Here is a 6,262-nt window from a genome sequence, read left to right as displayed (position 1 = left end):
TCGGCCCTCCGGCTCCCCGGGGCCGGCAGGGGCACGGGTCCCCCGATTTCTACCGGTTTCAGGGCAGCCTGGTTGCCTTTGCTCAAGCGACACCCCCGCGGAGCTGGATTTACAGACAAATCCAAGCACGGCGAGGGAGCTGCTAGGCTGCCTTTGCTCTTTATTGCGCTCTTCAGTCTCTGTAATTTCTCTGTAATTTCCTGTTTGCTTCAAAAGCTATTTTTGCCGTGGGGGGGTGGTGGGGGTGGTGGGGAAGTCAAATATTTATAACAATTCTGTCTGTTCCCTGGCAGGAGAAAACAGAAGATCAGAGCGAGCCTAGCCGGGGTCACCGGTTATCTGTCCAGCAGCAGCCTGGCTAACCTGCTCCCTCAACAGCCCTTCACAGGACCGTGCTCCTTCAGCGGCTGGCTCCAGTCATCCAGCCCCACACCAGGACATAGGAAAACATAATAGTTCTCTGCCTTCGTAGCTGTTTTCTTTTTTTTAATCTTTCTGGGATACCTTTTGCAAAGCTTTTGCCAGCTTTCTCCATAAATAGGCAAGGGTAGGGATGTCTGCTGAAACTATGTGTGTCTACGCACGTGTATGTGGTGGACAAGAGAATATCCTGGCCCTGGGAAGTGAGGCTTCCCGAGAAAACAGGCAGGACCCTAAGTGTCCAGGAGGAATCTGGAGGGAGTGACCCCTGCATGAGTGATGTTCTCGTGGTCCCAGCACCAGCTGTGCCTGGAGGAGTGCTCTTGGGGCAGCTCTGAGCCCACACTTTGTCCAGCTGTCTGCGAGAGCCTCAGAGCCCCAAAACCACCAGGGAACTGTACCCAATGAGGCCCGAGGTACGGTGCAGAGCCCAGAAGCCAGCTTGCCCCCAGCTGGCCAAGGAGCCAAAGCAAAGCTTTACCTGGCTCTCTGACATTAACATCGTGGGCTTTAGCTGGGCTCCGGGAGGCAAAGCTTGTGCCTGGGCAGGGATTGCCCTGCGTCACTGTGAGAGAGGAAAGCACAAATACAGCAGACCTTCCGCAGAGTACGGTCTCTACAAGTAGTGCCCCGTGGCCTTTCCAAGCCCTTCTTCATGAGGGGCCTGCAGTCTCAGCACAGCCTGTGGTCTGATGTGGACCAGACCAATTGGGCTGGTGGCCACCTCCTCAGACTGACCCCAGCACCCTCCCTCTCCAACTAACCTGCCACAGGTTTCATTTACCTTCAGGGCAGCCTGGCTTCACAGCACTGGATTCCAGGAGAAGGCGAGGTGAGAGGAGCCCAGGTGGCTTCTTCAGGGATCTTTGCCTGGAACAGCTCTGTCCAGCTGCAGGGAGGATCACAGCTCTAGGATCTGGGGTACGCATAAAATCAAAGCCCCCACCATGCCAACATCCATCCTGGCTGTCCTGCAAGCGTCCCCGGGAGCAGCAGCTTGGCCATGCAGTCCTCCAGGGCAGGGAGTCCCACAGCCACGTTTGTTCCTCCAGGCAAAAGCAGGGAAGTCAGAACCACGAAGTGGCATGCAGATCACCCCACCCAGCCTCCTGCTGACCTAAAGATCCTACTGATCTTCTCTATCCTCAGCCTGTCCACGCTGCAGTTTGTTCCCCTGCGCAGCTGGGGTGCGGGGAAAGCCTCCTGGCCAGCCCTGCAGCCTGGGGTGGCACAGCTGCTGGAGAGGGTCCCCAGCTCTGCGGGGAGCCCAGGGACGCTCACTGCCGGCAGACGGTGAGGAGAGACAGGCGAGCCGAGGGGCTGGCTCGACATGCGCCAGAGAGGTGCAGCACGAAGCACAAAGGCTCTCCCATCCTGGCCGCTCTGCCCTGGAACGCAGCATGGGAACCGCTGCCCAGCACAAATCTGTTCCTCATTATCCGTCCCGGCTGCCGACTGATCCAGGCTCCGTCACCAGCCGCTCACTGCATGGCCCCGGCCAGTTCACATCCCATCAGCTGAGCAACTTCTGCAGAACTTCAGCAGCCAGCACAGCGGGGCAGACCGGGACCAAGGCTGGCATCCACCCCTCCAGAGTTAATTCCGGAGTGACAATGAATCATTTCCTCCATCAACAAGCAGAGGAGGCTTCCAGCAACAGCAGGGGCAGCTGCATCACATGCAAAGGGCAGGAAGGCAAATGCAGGAGAATTCAGGAGAGGTGTTCAGTGTGATCATATCCAGGAGAGATGAATGCCTGGACAGATGGACAAGGAGCAGGAGGAAGCACAGAATGGGCTGACGTGTCTCCAAAATATGTGTACCCTGATATGATCAGACTGAACTCCTGAATTCTGCTGTATTTGCCTTCCCGCTGTCCTCCGTGAAAATGCAAGTGTGGCCAAAGCCTTTGCCACACTTTGTCATTGCTTGGGCCAAGTAGGAGGTGAGAAGCTGGGCTCCCATTCCCTAGCTTCCCACCGCTTGTCCCTATACAGGCCATCATGAAAACATCACACGAGCGCATCAGAAGTGCTCCAGAAAGAGAGCAGAATGAAAAATCATGCAAGGTTGCCCATGAGTCAACAGTGCCCTTGCTGCAATGAAGAACATGAAGCTGGCAGGTTTAAGGAAACTATTATTCCTCTTGACTTGGTACCTGTGAGACACAGGTAGGTACTAACTCCAATTTGGGGCTCCCCAGAACAATGTATCATATATATCATATCTCTGATATATACATATGTCAGAGAGAACCAGCTTTAGGAAGACAAGGCAAAGAGGGGAGCTACCTACAGGGGGGCACAGAGAAACCGGAGCCCAACTCTTCTCAGAGATGCACTTGGAAGGACAAGAGGCAATGGGGACAAGCTGCACCAGGGGAAGATTATTGCTGGGCGCAAGGAGAAAATCATTCTGCACAAGAGTGGTGCAGCCATGGTGTGGCTCTAGGACAGGGTGACATCTCCATCCTTGGGGACTTGCCAAGCCCAACTAGGCAAGGCTCTGAGCCTGAGGTACCTGCTGTAGTTTTACCACCAGCCCTGCATGAAGCCAGGGTTGGACCACAGACCTCCCAAGCCCCTTGCAACTTAAAATTTACCTGATGTTCCAGCATGCATTGTGCAATGGCGAGGTGGTGCTGTTAAGACGAGATGGTGATGTTAACACGACTGCACAACGCTGCTGCTTAAGTGACTGGGAAGATGGCCAACAGCAATCCATCGCCCACGGCTTGGCTCTTCCATCCGGCTGGTGCCCCTGTTACCAGAGCTGCCTTCCATCCTCTGCTGACTTCACAAGTTCTGATACCACAGAGAAACTGGAGGAGCTGAGCACTGAAGAAAGTAAATCACTGTGGAAAAATTGTGCAGATGTAATGGCAGGCTCAAAGGAGAAGCCCACATGCAAAATGATGGGTCTGTGATAGTTGGGCAGCTCCGGGATGGGGTTGCTTATAATAACAGTCACGGAGTTGTACGTTCTGGGTTACAGTCTGACAAGCAGCTCCTTTGGTTATGCCTTACTCTCTCCTGGAGAAGCAGAGGTTTGGGCACATGTGTTCATGGTTTGGCCCAGTTCTTGTGTTTTTCCACAGAAGCACTTTAGTATTTTTAGGCTGAAAGAGACGGCTCTGTGCTATGCTGGAAAGATCGGAGCAGTCCTGTGCAGGAGGGACGCTGCCTGCTATCTCTCCCTGTAAAGTGAAATATGGAGAGTGGAGAATGAGAATAAAAACCTTGTGGGGAAGGGTGTAGTAGGAGCCACTACCCCCCTGGTCACAACATGGCTGGGGTGGAGGGTGGGACCTGAATGCCACAGACCCCACCACTTCCGGGAAAACAACCTGGCCCACACAACCTAGTGCACTGCCAAGGCGATCATGTCTGTAGGAAACGCTGGCACTGAGGTCCGGCATGCAGCGCACGGCTCAGCCAGCATCTCCAGTCGGTGGGGTATGAGGCAAATGGGAAATGTCAGGCAGAGCAAGAGCTTCCAGAGGGACCAGTACTAAGGTCTCGGTGCTAAGAGCTGTATGGGGACCCTGCAAAGAAGGACCTGGGAGTGATGGTAGATGCCACATTGAAGACAAGCCAAACATCGATCTCGTGGATCAAGTAAACCACATTTCCCCTCCTTTAGGAGAAGTAGAGCCAGCAGATCAAGGAAAGAGCAAAGCCAGCACACACCGATGCAGGGAGGTTCCTGTGATCCAGAATACCCTGAAACAGACCCATTTGAACCATATTTTTGGTAAAGAGGGAGGAAGCATGGACACGGGAAGGTCTGGGCTTGCGGCGCTCTGCTGGCCTCTTGCTGGCTGCTCCCCGAGGCATGGCCTAATGACAGCTGCAGGCAAGCTTCTGTGTGGAAAGAATTTCACATTTTCCACAAACATTATTGAAACTAAGAAATCCAGTTAGGCACATCGAGTCTGAGAGGGAGGCCATGGCCTCAGTAGAGGAGAACAGAGAGGCACGGGGACACACTGCCTGCGAGGGAGAACCGAACCGGGATGTGCAGAGGTTCCCAGGCAGCACAGAGACCAGACCACAATGCCTGCTCCAACTCCCATTTATTGCACATTACAAAATACTCTGCATATATTTTCACATTAAAACAATATTCTTGCAAATAAGATAGTAAGTCTTGAGTCATTTGTGGTGCCCGTGGCTACAGAAAACACTGACCCAGCTAGAGATTTAGTATGGCCCGGTATCAGAAATCAAAACCAGAATAAGGCATACCAGAAATGCAAAACGATATAAAAACCTTTTAAAAACCTCATGCTCATCTGGTGGGACAGGTACAGAGCAGAACAGCCTTTGCTGAGCCTCGCTACCGGTACCAGGGGGTACCACCAGCTCGCTTGCCCCCCTTGCTCACTCACCCAGTACATCCCCACGTTCCCTCGACACCCCCTGTCCCAGCGTGCCCACGTAGCTGGAACGAGAGGTTATTTACCTGCTTTGGGGCATTAAGAGCCCAAGTCCCCATTCTTCCCCAAGATAAGCATCCCCAACACTCCTGCATTGCCAGTGCCCAGCTGCCATGCTGAGCTTTTGCATACTGAGCTGTTCTTGAGGAGCAATTCTTGGCCCTTGGCAGGGTCACACCAGGAATAATTCACCACATGGGCCATTGCCACCTGGTCCCACCACCCTCTCATGAGGGACTGGGTGGGGCTGGGAGGCTGGTGGTGGGGACAGACCTCTGAAGATGCACTCAGCTCTCGCCCATCACCCCTGTTCCTGATGTACATTCATAGCTGCTGCTCGGTCCACTCCTCGCACCATGGCCAGCCCTCCTAGCTGATGGGCCCCAGGCAACTGGAGGGACTGGGACGTGGGCAGGATGAATGCCAAGGATGCTGTGCAGGGCAGCTGCCTCCTAGCAAAGCCAGAAAGCTGAACACTGCAGCTATTGGGAACACATCCAAGACAACAGGCGGGAGGCTGGCACAACAGGTTGGGTGCTGGAGGAGTCCCTGCGCACACAGGTTCACTTGTCTGGCTCCTGGTGGAGCCAAACCCTAGGAGCGCTGCTCCCAGTCCTGAGAAGGTCATGGCCTTGCCTCTGCGGTACCTCCATAACCCGGGGAATGCAGAGCTGCCATGGCAAGGAGCTTGTCTCTGGCCTCCTGGCTGAGCTCCATGCACACTGTGAGGAACCAGCACTGCAGCCACCGTGAAATCAACGGCTCGGTCGCTGGGTGTGGATGGGCTCTCGTGCACCCACCGCCACTCCCAGCCCTCTTCCTGGAGGTCTCTGACTCACAGGCAGGCTGGAGATCAGCTTGTGCTCCCACACCCACGAGCAGCCCATAAGCCAGCACCCCTACACCTCAGGCCAGCACAGCCATGACAAGATCGAGTCCAGTTGGGATCCCAGCCCTGGGAGGAACTTCTCCAGCCTCCCAGCACTGCGAAGATGTGTAGGAACCAGAGAGGAAGAAAGAGATTTGGGGTCTGTGCCCCCCCCTGGGTGGACAGTACCCGCTGTTGCAGCATGAAGCCCAATTATTGACCAGTTTTGCATCAGTAGGTTCATGGGCAAAGCCCACCTTGGAGCGCAGCTCCAGGAGTAGTGGGCTCTCCTGCCGCTCCTGGAGTTTATGGAGACACACACAAGATTTACAACGCAAGACAGCAGAGTGGTCAGCAGGTCACAGCCCGCCCGCTGCCCCCAGCCCCTTCCCCACCTGCAGTCTGTCTCAGAGGTGGCTCGCTCTGTTGAACATCAGCCACCTGGGCTCCGTGGCAGGCAGCATCCTGCCCTGCTCCTCCGTGGCCATCAAAGGCTGCAGCTCCTGCTGCTCCGCCCCGTCCGGGCGGCTGTCCCA

This window comes from Egretta garzetta, unplaced genomic scaffold (assembly GCF_000687185.1).
Source record: "Egretta garzetta isolate BGI_Z169 unplaced genomic scaffold, ASM68718v1 scaffold27, whole genome shotgun sequence".
NCBI classification, from domain to species: Eukaryota; Metazoa; Chordata; class Aves; order Pelecaniformes; family Ardeidae; genus Egretta; species Egretta garzetta.
The sequence above is the reverse complement of the archived record's forward strand: the minus strand, read 5'-3'. Positions refer to the sequence as shown.